We start from the raw sequence: 12,308 nt of genomic DNA, 5'->3' as shown, positions 1-12,308 counted from the left end.
GGGACCTGTCCCTGTCCTGAGGCTGCCTCCCAGGCCTCCTGGACCTGTCCCTGTCCGATGGCCACCTCCCAGGTCCCCTGAACCGGCCCTTGCCAAGTGGCCAGCCCCCGGGCCATCTAAACCGGCCTCTGTCCTGTGGCCACCTCCCAGGCCCCCTGAACCGGCCCCTGCTCTGCGGCCATCTCCCAGACCACCTGAACCTGTCCCTACCCGGTGGACGCCCCCCAGGCCACCCGACCTGGTTCCCTGCACACACCCCCAGAGACTGCTTACCTGCCCTCTCGGCCTCCCTGGTCTGCCTGTCTGCCCTTTGTGCCCCCGTGGACTGTCTTATTTCCCCTTTTGCCCCCGTGGACTGCCTATTTGCCCCTTTTGCCTCCTCGGACTGCCTGATTGCCCCTTGTGCCCCCTTTGGTCTGTCTGTTTGCCCCTGGGTCCCTCACTTTGTTTCTTGTGGGGTTTTTTTTGTCTTTTTTTTTTTTTATGATCGTCTGGAATCCGATCCTTTGAGGGGGGGTTCTCTCATGTTCACTGTTGTCTTTTGTTTTGTGCTTTTATGTTGAAGCTTAGTTTAGTTCCTGTTTCCTGTTTTGGTGTTTGTAGTCCTTTGTAGTTTCTTCTATTACCTTGTCTTGTTTCACTGTTGCCCTTTGTTTGTCATTTTTGTCACTTTTGTAATTCCTTAGTTTTGCACTTTTGTCACCCTTGTACTTCCATAGTTTTCTTGTTAGCGTTCGTGTTCTCCGTTCATTGTTTTCACCTGCCCTCGTTAATTTGCCATTGGATTCTGTTCATCACCTTGTTACCTTGTTTGAGTTCTGTTTGTTCATTGGCCCCTTTTTCCCTTGTTCATGTATTTAACCCTGTCTGTTTGTTCAGTCTCTGTCGGTCGTTGTTTGTGAATGGATGTATCTGTTAGCTCCCTGTTTCCAGCCCGAGTTCCCTGTGAGTACTCTCCCGTTCGTGGTTCCTGTTTCCCTTGTTGATGTCCCCGTGTCCTTCCAAGGTTTTGTCTCAGTTTTCCCATTGTGGACCTTTCCTTTGTTCCCGTGTTTTGTTAATTTATGGTTTTCAATAAAGCCGCGTTTGGATCCTACCTTCTGTCTGCCTTCTCCTGATTTCCCATATCGTGACATGTACGTGCTTGCTTAGCCACAGTCTCAAACACTGTAGAATCACCCACTCTTCTGAAAGATGTTTGTTTTTTCCAAACACATCATATTATTCGTAATTTGCTCAAAAGGACTTCATTGTATGTTTCAGAATCACTTAAACTGCCAATATTAGAAGGCCTGTCTCAATCATTACAAACAGTAACACACTTGAAATAATGCAGAATCATCCGAATATACTATAGAATTATTAAATATGTATTTTGTATGTCTCAGTGCCCTTGAGTGAGCTTTGCTTATAATCTTCAGTGCAGGTTTATTTTCAGAATTGTGTAATAATAATAATAATAATAATAATAATAAACATTTAGAATTATATACTATAAAAATGTATGTAATTATGATAATAATCAGATTCATATTACTATACTATACTTTTCAGGGTTTGAAAAAACAACATTATGAATGGAAAGTGGATTTATAAATATTAATATTTGAATAACATTTACGATATAGTAGTATTATTTGTGTACAAAGACATAATCACGAGTTTTACTAATGTGGTTTAAGTTATATTTGGTTTGTTTGTATTAAATATACAATGTAAATGACATGAATAAAACAGACATTAAATTTTCAGTCACACTTATTTGCAAAACAATTAATCACCTGCAAATATTTCATCCAGCACTGGCCACTTGGTTTAATTTTCAATTGAGCACATTTATGCAAAATCAAATAATATTGCTGCTGTTGTTTAATCTTTTAAACTGATACTGTTGGACATTCAAGACATTTGTGGAGTTCACTACTACAAAAAAGAAAACTTTTGAGCAAAACTGAGCATTTCATAATGGTAAAGAGATGATTTAATGAGATGGTTCAGGGTATTTCATCACAGCTGGACTCTCATTCTCATTCCCTAAATAACTCAAATTCAAAGACAGCCACTGCACTTCAGCAAGCAGGTGGCTCATGCCCCTGTATCTGACAGCCTAATGAGATGGTTGAATGCACTGTGCTCACATCTTTATTACCTCTATATCTGCCTCCAGTTAAGTTGCAGGGTCCTTCAATGCATAATGCTCCATGGGAGAAATATGTTCTCCTTGAACTGAGAGACAAGCATGAGAAAGATTAAATTATGTAAAGGCACTGTGCTCAAGGCAAAAGTCCATAATTTAAAACTATATCTTCATACTCCAAACAAATCTATTTACAGAAATTTTTTAAATAGGTTAATTAATTTAAAATGGAGTAGGGGGATTTCGATAAAATTAATGTGTGGTTTATTTGCACATTGTGTTAGCGCCAAATTCACAGAAGAAATTATAAAAATCAGGTAACGGCGAAACAAGCTTAAAATTTTGAGCTGAACGCAATTGGCAGGGAGCTTTTTGTGATTATGCCATTAAGAAAACATGAATAAGATGCCGTGTACCATCATACATTACGTGGCAGTCAACTAAAAATACCAACTGACATTTTAAAAACACGCCCACACACGAAAGCCAGAACCAAGAAGCTCTAATACCAAGAAAAATCACTCTAATAATATTTGTGACTTACATTTTGTTTGCAATAAAAATGTTTGTCATTGTACATGGTCACTTTTCAAAACTTGATCCGACAATGAACGCTCAAGCATCCCTAATTTACACTTAGAAAGCTCCTGATGTTGCTGTAACAATGCAAAAAGCACTTACCAATATGCTTGCAGTGAAAATCAGTCATCATTTCTTGTTTAATCAATCAATCGCACAATCAATCAGACCATCTTAGGTTTTTAAATTCATAAGGATCTCTTTCTCAATGGAGATGACTCGTCAGCAAGATCTCACGCTCTTCGCTTTCAAATTACATACATCACTTAAAGCGTGATTGCATCATTTAAGGCCAGCTAGAAGGCCTGGCCTCAGACATATCCTAAAGACCAATCCTACAAGATCTGATTGGCTGATGAATCTAACAATCTGACGTTAGATGCTTATTCACTTACACTTTTGGGGGATTCTGTGGAAATTCTGAAGGCCTGACAGGGTGGAGCTCAGACTCAGCGCTGCTTTAGGCATGCGATTTGTGAAACTGTTGTCACACTTTGCTTTTAAGCATCGAGGAATCAATTCTGATTGGATAAAAACAAATTTTTTGCTATTCGTTTGAGGATGAATTAAGAGTGGAAAGTGATTGAAAACACATAAGCAAAAAGGTTCATGTGAATGAAAGAATTTAAAAAAATGTATTTATTAGGCATTTTATGCCAGCAGTGAAGGCTTTGCCGGCCCTGAGAAATCGCAACTGTTTGATTGTAATCTTGACCAACAGTTTTTGAGATTTTAGTGTTTCCCCATTCAAGGTGCTGCACTGGCATGACTGGAAATAGAGAGAGTTCCAAAGATGGCTGACAGTGAACTGACTTACTAGAATGACTGTGGTTTAACACAATGTAGTTAAAGCGTTTTAATCACTTCCTATTCTCTGGCTGAGATAATCACACATATACAGCAAAACACTTTTATACACTTCTAAAACTGTGACAATCTTCTTTGATATAGACCATCTCTGCTGGTGATAAGACTCTTGAAAAGCCAGCATCTTTCACAAAAGATGATCCCACAGAAAAGGTATTCCACAGCATCCAGATAAAATGCATTTAAAATGCAAAAGCTATTTCACCAGTGCTGTCAAGCATCCTTACAGAGATGTGTCCTTTTTGACTCCTTGAGGTACATCAGCAGAGGTCATGCAGTGATGTCTTATAAGGAGTCTGAGAGCGCTGCTAAAAATGCAATCGAGTCGAGAAGACACATTTAAGGGTGTGTGTGTGTGTGTGTGTGTGTGTGTGTGTGTGTGTGTGTGTGTGTGTGTGTGTGTGTGTGTGTGTAGAGAGAGAGAGAGAGAGCGAGAGTGAGAGAAAGAAATTGACAGACAATTATAGTAGTACTATGTCTTCCACTCCAGCTAAAACTATAAATTGTATTACTCTGCAGTCTAGGCTTACTTTGCATCGTAAAAATTCACACAATCAAAAGTAGCTTGCATGCATGCCAGAGTGATTTCCATCTACACTAACAAATGAATTCAGACAGGCTCCCGTGTGACTGAGATATCTGTGGATGTGGATAAAATACTGATGCATCAAATGGGGATTGGTCAAGGTAGAAGGCCTTAATAATCTGTTTACCAACTTGTTGGGCTGCAGGAGCAACTGTCAGGTTTAAATCTTGCTTGCAATACTTCTGACCAATGCTGTTGTGCCCTTGAGTAAGCTGTCAGCTTCATGTGCCCCCAGGGCTGCCTTGGTGCTATGAGGCCTGTGTGTCAGACAAGCAATAGCTATGACAGATATGCTGAGACAAGAATTCCTTGGTGCCTGCATAATCTTGGTATAGCTAATTGCTTGAAGTTAATGAGCTTAAAGAAGTCAACCTATATTTATAAATACATGCAATAGGGTATGGCTATTTCAGCCACACCTATTATAAACCGATGCATAAAAGCATACCACCAAACAAACTTCTAAGACAAACATTTAGCCTACAGTAAAATGGGGTGTACCTAAGGACTCACGTGGCACCTCACAAAGCAAGGTCTATAAAGAAATTGCTTACCGAGTCTGGTGTGGAAGATTTGCTGAACACCTTTGAAACACTTTTGATGGATGAATTGCAACACAGACTGAGTCCCAAAATAATTGCATGACCTCACTGATGCTCTTGAGTCTGAATAGGGAGCAAATTCCCACAGCCATGTACCAACAGCTAGTGGAAAGCCTTCCAGAAAGAGTGGAAACTTTTATAGAAGCAAAGCCAGTCTGTTTAAACAATAATTAGCAGATGAGCTTTACTCACTTCAAAGCTTAAAAAAGCACCCAAAAGTAGTGCCAGTGGCTCATGCATCAAATTCCAAGTCTACTGTATGTTTTTTAATGTTCTTTTTGTGTTTCGTATAAAACGTCATATGGGTTTGAATGACACTTTTGTGAGTAAATTATAATAATATTTAAATTTTTGTGTGAACTAATCCTTCAGTGCCAAGGTTTATTAATTTAAATGTTCAGCAAGCACATATCGTTGTGGTGTTTGTACATCCATATACTTTTGGTCATGTAGTGTATCAGTCAGAAATGTAGATATGTCAGACAAATTATCCACTAAACAGGCTTTACAAACGCTCAGTAAACATACACAAACACATTTAAGTCTGAACAGTTGTCCTTCAGCACAGATGGCTTGTATCCTTTTGGGACAAACCAACGCCAGAGGGCACAACAAGAGCAGTGACATCAAGTCTCTGTTTAATTTATCTGAAGGAAGCTCAATTAGCCAAGGCTGCCACATGAAGCTTATAAAGGGCAGACAAATCACTCATCAGCAGCCTGATTCAGGCCACAGAGGGGCACACAGTCGATACATATACACTGCAGGATTCAGCTCTGGCCCAAAGCTGTGAGGTTTAACTTTTACATGTGTGCCACTCATTACTCACAGTCAGGAAGCTATCAACACTCAGCACCACCTTGGTGATAGTGAAATAGAGCAGATAAGCACAAAAAAAAAAATTATAATAAAGCTTTAAAATCTTCCCTGTCTCCACCAAAATTGCTGATCACAGATACACCTTGAGGGCTGTCAAAAGAGTCTGGTGTGCTGTGAATGTACTATTGTAATAATGAAATGTACCAGAGGCATACACTAAAACAAAACCTTTTTTAGAAATAAGACATGGAAGATCATCTGTGCTACTATGAGGTCAAAGAGAAATATTATGATTACCATCTACAGGAGAAATAAAACAGTCCTCTTGATCTTGATCATGCACACAACCAAAAGTGAGAAAATTATTTTCAAAGCGATTTTCAAACAAAAATACAGACAACAAATGAAATGCTTTATCTATGTACATAAGAGACATTTTGTTATCTAGACATCAGTTAGGTGATCATGAGTAATGCGAGATGCCAAAAATGTAAAAGTACAACATTATAGAGACAGACCGATATGGGCAAGACATAAAATCAGATGATATTGAGCCATTTTTAGATTATCAAGGCTATAACTTTGCCCGCTTGACCGATAAATAAAAGAATCATTAGCACTCCTTTGCGACAGTTTCAAAATGTACCAGGGTCATTGACAAATAAGGTTTGCTGAGAAGATACAAATGAGAAATCTTTAAAAACTAAATCTTTAAAACACGTGTCAACCCTTAGCAATGTAATCTTTGTGTCCATGTAGGTTTCAAACATTTTTGAAAAACATTTTTAGTATTTTCTAAAAGAAATAAAAAATTATGACTTTTAAAATGTCATGTGGTGTAACCATCAAGTAAAAGGTATTAAAATACTTTAATTGAATACAAGACAGTGTACGCAACTTAATCATTAATTTCAAAATGGTTTTCAAACATATTTTTCAACATGAAAAATATTTTTACAAATATCATAATCACGAATCTCTCACGAGTCACAAGTCACGAGTATGAAGATATTTTCACAGTATACCTCAAATGACCTGACCAAAATGTGCCTTTTATAAACATATAAAAACATTGATATTTAATGATATGACACAATATATATTTTTTTATAACTTACAAACAGGGTCAAAAGTGTCCTATATTGCTACCTATATGAGTATTACACTTAATGACTGATTTGGTGGACAAAAGATTTTCAGATAATCATATTTTTAAATAAAAGAAATTATTATAATAATAATAAAATACACTACTCATACCAAAGTTTCTTATTTTTCTTTTTTTTTTTTAGAATTTCAGATTTTAATTAATCTTTTTTTGTTGTTGTTCATTTTTTTTTTTCCTGAACGGTTATACCACATAATAGTTTTTTACTTTAAGACCCAGCAACAATATCCAAATGTCTTTGAGCTCAGTATTTGTAAATATGTTCATCATAGAAGAGGTGTATTCAAGTAATTGTTTTGTGAGAATTGCATTTGTACTGTATTTTTGAATAATTGAATAGATCTGGACAAAAAAATCACTGTCACGTCATTGGCCCTCCAACAGCTTTGTCAAATAATAATGCATAAAATAATAATACATTGATATTACATAAAATATTGATAATGTGGTATAAAAAATTATTGTTAAATCACAGCATATAATATGTATATCAACATTTTACGACCACCCTGCCTCTACTGGTATCTGTCTATCATTGATTGAACCAATATTGCTATGTCAGGCTGGTTGGGATGCTAAATCTAACAGAGCAATGCTTTTGATATCCCCATAGTAACAGTGATTACATTACATGTAATCAATCTACAAATGGCTTACTTCTAGCTGTCTTTGCATATTAAGCTGGATAGGAGAAAATATTTAACACTGAAAAAATTACTCACACATCACTTTTAAACACAGGAGAGAAACATTATCCCTGCACTCTTCATGCATGGATGAATTATCTATGCCACAGTCCGTTCTATGCAGAGCAGCATCATGTCTGCTATTATGAAATGGGGCTCCATGTGTGGCAGTTCCTCAGCATTAAATTCAAGATGCATGAACAACTGTCATATGTCAGAATACAGTCCCTATAGTACCAACATTGTCTTCAATTCAGGTAAACAGCTGTCCATATGATGTTGCTAGGAGGGTCCAAACAACAGTATGTGATGATTTGCTCCTTTGAGAGTCGTTAAACTTGAGAAATTGCATGTTTCTTAAATTTAAACGCATAATTTCAAATGGTTTTCATTAAAAGAATTGCAAGAGGTGTTAAGAAGACCTATGAATCTGTTTTTATAGGGGTGGTAAGCTAATTAATTATTCAAGCTTAAACCCATTGAACAACACAATTCCATTTTAGTGTGTCCTCTCATTTAAGTGTGTCCTCTCCGGGAACCAGCACCTTATCGTGGTGGAGAGGTTTGTGTGCCCTTATGATCCTGAGGGTTGTGTTGTCTGGAGCCATGTGCTCCTGGTAGGGTCTCCCAAGGCAAAGTGGTCTCAGGTGAGGGGCCAGACTAAGAATGGTTCACAATGACTCATGGATAAAACGGCAAGAGGAGGAGTTACCCTGCCCAGAAGAAGCCCGGGGCCCCCGTCTGGAGCCAGGCCCAGATGGAGGGCTCGTCGGCGAACGCCTGGTGGCCGGGCTTGTCACGGAGCCCGGCCGGGCACAGCCCGAAGAAGCGACGTGGAACCCCCCTCTACAGGTGAAACTCGAAAAATTAGAATATCGTGCAAAAGTTCATTAATTTCAGTAATTCAACTTAAAAGGTGAAACTAATATATTATATAGACTCATTACAAGCAAAGTAAGATATTTCAAGCCTTTATTTGATATAATTTTGATGATTATGGCTTACAGCTTATGAAAACCCCAAATTCAGAATCTCAGAAAATTAGAATATTACATGAAATCAATAAAAAAAAGGATTTTAAATACAGAAATGTCGGCCCTCTGAAAAGTATAATCATGCTTATGTACTCAGTACTTGGTTTGAGCCCCTTTTGCATTAATTACTGCCTCAATGCGGCGTGGCATGGATGCTATCAGCCTGTGGCACTGCTGAGGTGTTATGGAAGACCAAGATGCTTCAATAGCGGCCTTCAGCTCTTCTGCATTGTTTGGTCTCATGTCTCTCATCTTTCTCTTGGCAATGCCCCATAGATTCTCTATGGGGTTCAGGTTAGGCGAGTTTGCTGGCCAATCAAGCACAGTAATACCATGGTCATTGAACCAGGTTTTGGTACTTTTGGCGGTGTGGGCAGGTGCCAAGTCCTGCTGGAAAATGAAGTCAGCATCTCCATAAAGCTTGTCTGCTGAAGGAAGCATGAAGTGCTCTAAAATGTCCCGGTAGAAGGCTGAGTTGACTCTGGACTTAATAAAGCACAGTGGACCAACACCAGCCGATGACATGGCTCCCCAAACCAACACAGACTGTGGAAACTTCACACTGGACTTCAAGCATCTTGGATTGTGTGCCTCTCCATTCTTCCTCCAGACTCTGGGACCTTGGTTTCCAAATGAGATGCAAAATTTGCTCTCATCAGAAAAGAGGACTTTGGACCACTGAGCAACAGACCAGTTCTTTTTTTCTTTAGCCCAGGTAAGACGTTTGACATTTGAAGCCCATGTCCAGGACCCGTCTGTGTGTGGTGGCTCTTGATGCAGTAACTCCAGCCTCAGTCCACTCCTTGTGAAGCTCCCCACACATTTGAATGGCCTTTTCCTGACAATCCTCTCCAGGCTACGGTCATCCCTGCTGCTTGTGCACCTTTTTCTTCCACACTTTTCCCTTCCACTTAACTTTCTATTAATGTGTTTTGATACAGCACTTTGAGAACATCCAACTTCTTTTGCAATTACCTTTTGAGGCTTTCCTCCTTGTGGAGGGTGTCAATGATGGTTATCTGCACAACTGTCAGGTCAGCAGTCTTCCCCATGATTGTGAATTCAACTGAACCAGACTGAGAGACCATTTAAAGGCTCAGGAACCCTTTGCAGGTGTTTATCTGATTAGAGTGTGACACTTTGAGCCTACAATACTGAACCTTTTCACAATATTCTAATTTTCTGAGATTCTGAATTTGGGGTTTTCATAAGCTGTAAGCCATAATCATCAAAATTATATCAAATAAAGGCTTGAAATATCTTACTTTGCTTGTAATGAGTCTATATAATATATTAGTTTCACCTTTTAAGTTGAATTACTGAAATTAATGAACTTTTGCACGATATTCTAATTTTTCGAGTTTCACCTGTACATCCCTTGGGCCCACCACCCATTGGAGGAACCGCAGGAGTCGGGTGCGCTGCCATATGGGCGGCAGTGAAGGCCGTGGGCCTCGACGGACCAGACCCGGGCAGCAAAGGCTTGCTCTGGGGACGTGGAATGTCACCTCACTTGGGGGGAAGGAGCCAGAACTAGTGAGGGAGGTGGAGCGTTACCAGTTGGATCTGGTGGGGCTTACATCGACGCACAGTTTTGGCTCTGGATCCATACTCCTGGATAGGGGATGGACTCTATTCTTCTCTGGAGTTTCCCAGGGTGTGAGGCGACGGGCGGGTGTGGGGATACTCACGAGTCCCCGGCTGAGCGCCACTACATTGGAGTTTACCCCGGTGGACGAGAGGGTCGCCTCCCTATGCCTACGGGTTGTGGGGGGAAAACTCTGACTGTTGTCTGTGCATATGCACCGAACAGCAGTTCAGAGTATTCGGCCTTCTTGGAGACCCTGAATGGAGTCCTGAATAGGGCCCCTGTAGGGGACTCCATAGTGATGCTGGGTGACTTCAACGCACACGTGGGAAATGACAGGGACACCTGGAAAGGCATGATTGGGAGGAACGGCCTCCCTGATCTGAACTCAAGTGGATGTTTGTTATTAGACTTCTGTGCTAGTCATGGATTATCTATAACAAACACCATGTTCGAACATAAGGATGCTCATAAGTGTACGTGGTACCAGAGCACCCTAGGCCGAAGGTCGATGATCGATTTTGTAATCGTGTCGTCAGATCTGAGGCCATATGTTTTGGACACTCGGGTAAAGCGGGGGGCAGAGCTGTCAACCGATCACCATCTGGTGGTGAGTTGGGTCAGGGGTTGGGGAAAGACTCTGGACAGACCTGGGAAGCCCAAGCGAGTAGTGCGGGTGAACTGGGAACGTTTGGAGGAGGTCCCTGTCCGCGAGATCTTCAACTCACACCTCCGGCGGAGCTTTTCAGGCATCCCTGCGGAGGTTGGGGACATTGAACCGGAGTGGGCAATGTTCAAAGCTTCCATTGCCGAAGCCGCGGTGGAAAGCTGCGGCCTCAAGGTTTTAGGTGCCGCAAGGGGTGGTAACCCTCGAACACCGTGGTGGACACTGGTGGTCAGGGAAGCCGTCCGACTGAAGAAAGAGGCCTTCCGGGATTTTTGTCCCGGAGGTCTCCGGAGGCAGTTGCAAGGTACCAACAGGCCCGAAGGCCTGCGGCCTCGGCCGTGAGGGAGGCAAAGCAGTGGGTGTAGGAAAGGTTCAGAGAAGCCATGGAGAAGGACTTTCGGTCCGCACCAAAGTGCTTCTGGAAAACCATCCGCCACCTTAGGAGGGGGAAACGGGGAACCATTCAAGCTGTATACAGCAAAGATGGGACGCTGTTGACCTCAACCGAGGAGGTTATTGGGCGGTGGAAGGAACACTTTGAAGAACTCCTAAATCCCAACACGCCCACTATGGTAGAGGCAGAGCCGGAGGATGATGGGGGATCAGATTCTATTTCCCTGGAGGAGGTCACTGAGGTAGTCAAACAACTCCGCAGTGGCAAAGCCCCGGGGATTGATGAGATCCGACCAGAAATGCTGAAAGCTTTGGATGTGGAGGGGGTGTCATGGATGACACGCCTCTTCAACATTGCGTGGAAATCTGGGACAGTATCTAAGGAGTGACAGAACGGGGTGGTGGTTCCCCTCTTCAAAAAGGGGGATCAGAGAGTGTGTGCCAACTACAGGGGTATCACACTTCTCAGTAAAGTTTACTCCAAGGTGCTGGAGAGGAGGGTTCGGCCGATTGTCGAACCTCGGATTGAAGAGGAACAATGCGGTTTTCGTCCTGGCCGTGGAACGACGGACCAGATCTTTACTCTCGCAAGGATCCTGGATGGGGCCTGGGAGTATGCCCATCCGGTCTACATGTGTTCTGTGGATCTGGAGAAGATGTATGACCGGGTCCCCGGAGAGACTGTGGGAGGTGCTGCTGGAGTACGGGTTGGGGGATCCCTTCTTAGGGCTGATCCAATCCCTGTACGTCCAAAGCGAGAGCTGTGTCCGGGTCCTCGGCACGAAGTCAAGTTCATTCCATGTGGGGTTGGTCTCCGCCAAGGCTGCACTTTGTCACCAATCCTGTTTGTGATATTCATGGACAGGATATCGAGGCGTAGTCGGGGTGGGGAAGGTGTGCGGTTCGGTGGGCTGGGGATCTCATCATTTTGCAGATGATGTTGTCTTCATGTCATCATCGGTCCGTGACCTTCAGCTCTCACTGGATCACTTGGCAGTCGAGTGTGAAGCAGCTGGGATGAGGATTAGCACCTCTAAATCTGAGGCCATGGTTCTCAGCAGGAAACCGATGGAGTGCGTACTCCAGGTAGGGAATGAGGTTTTGCCCCAAGTGAAGGAGTTCAAGTACCTGGGGGTCTTGTTCACGAGTGAGGGGACAATGGAGCAGGAGGTTGGCCGGAGA

The sequence above is a fragment of the Xyrauchen texanus genome, chromosome 30 (assembly GCF_025860055.1).
Source record: "Xyrauchen texanus isolate HMW12.3.18 chromosome 30, RBS_HiC_50CHRs, whole genome shotgun sequence".
In the NCBI taxonomy this organism is placed as follows: Eukaryota; Metazoa; Chordata; class Actinopteri; order Cypriniformes; family Catostomidae; genus Xyrauchen; species Xyrauchen texanus.
Note: the sequence above shows the minus strand (reverse complement) of the source record.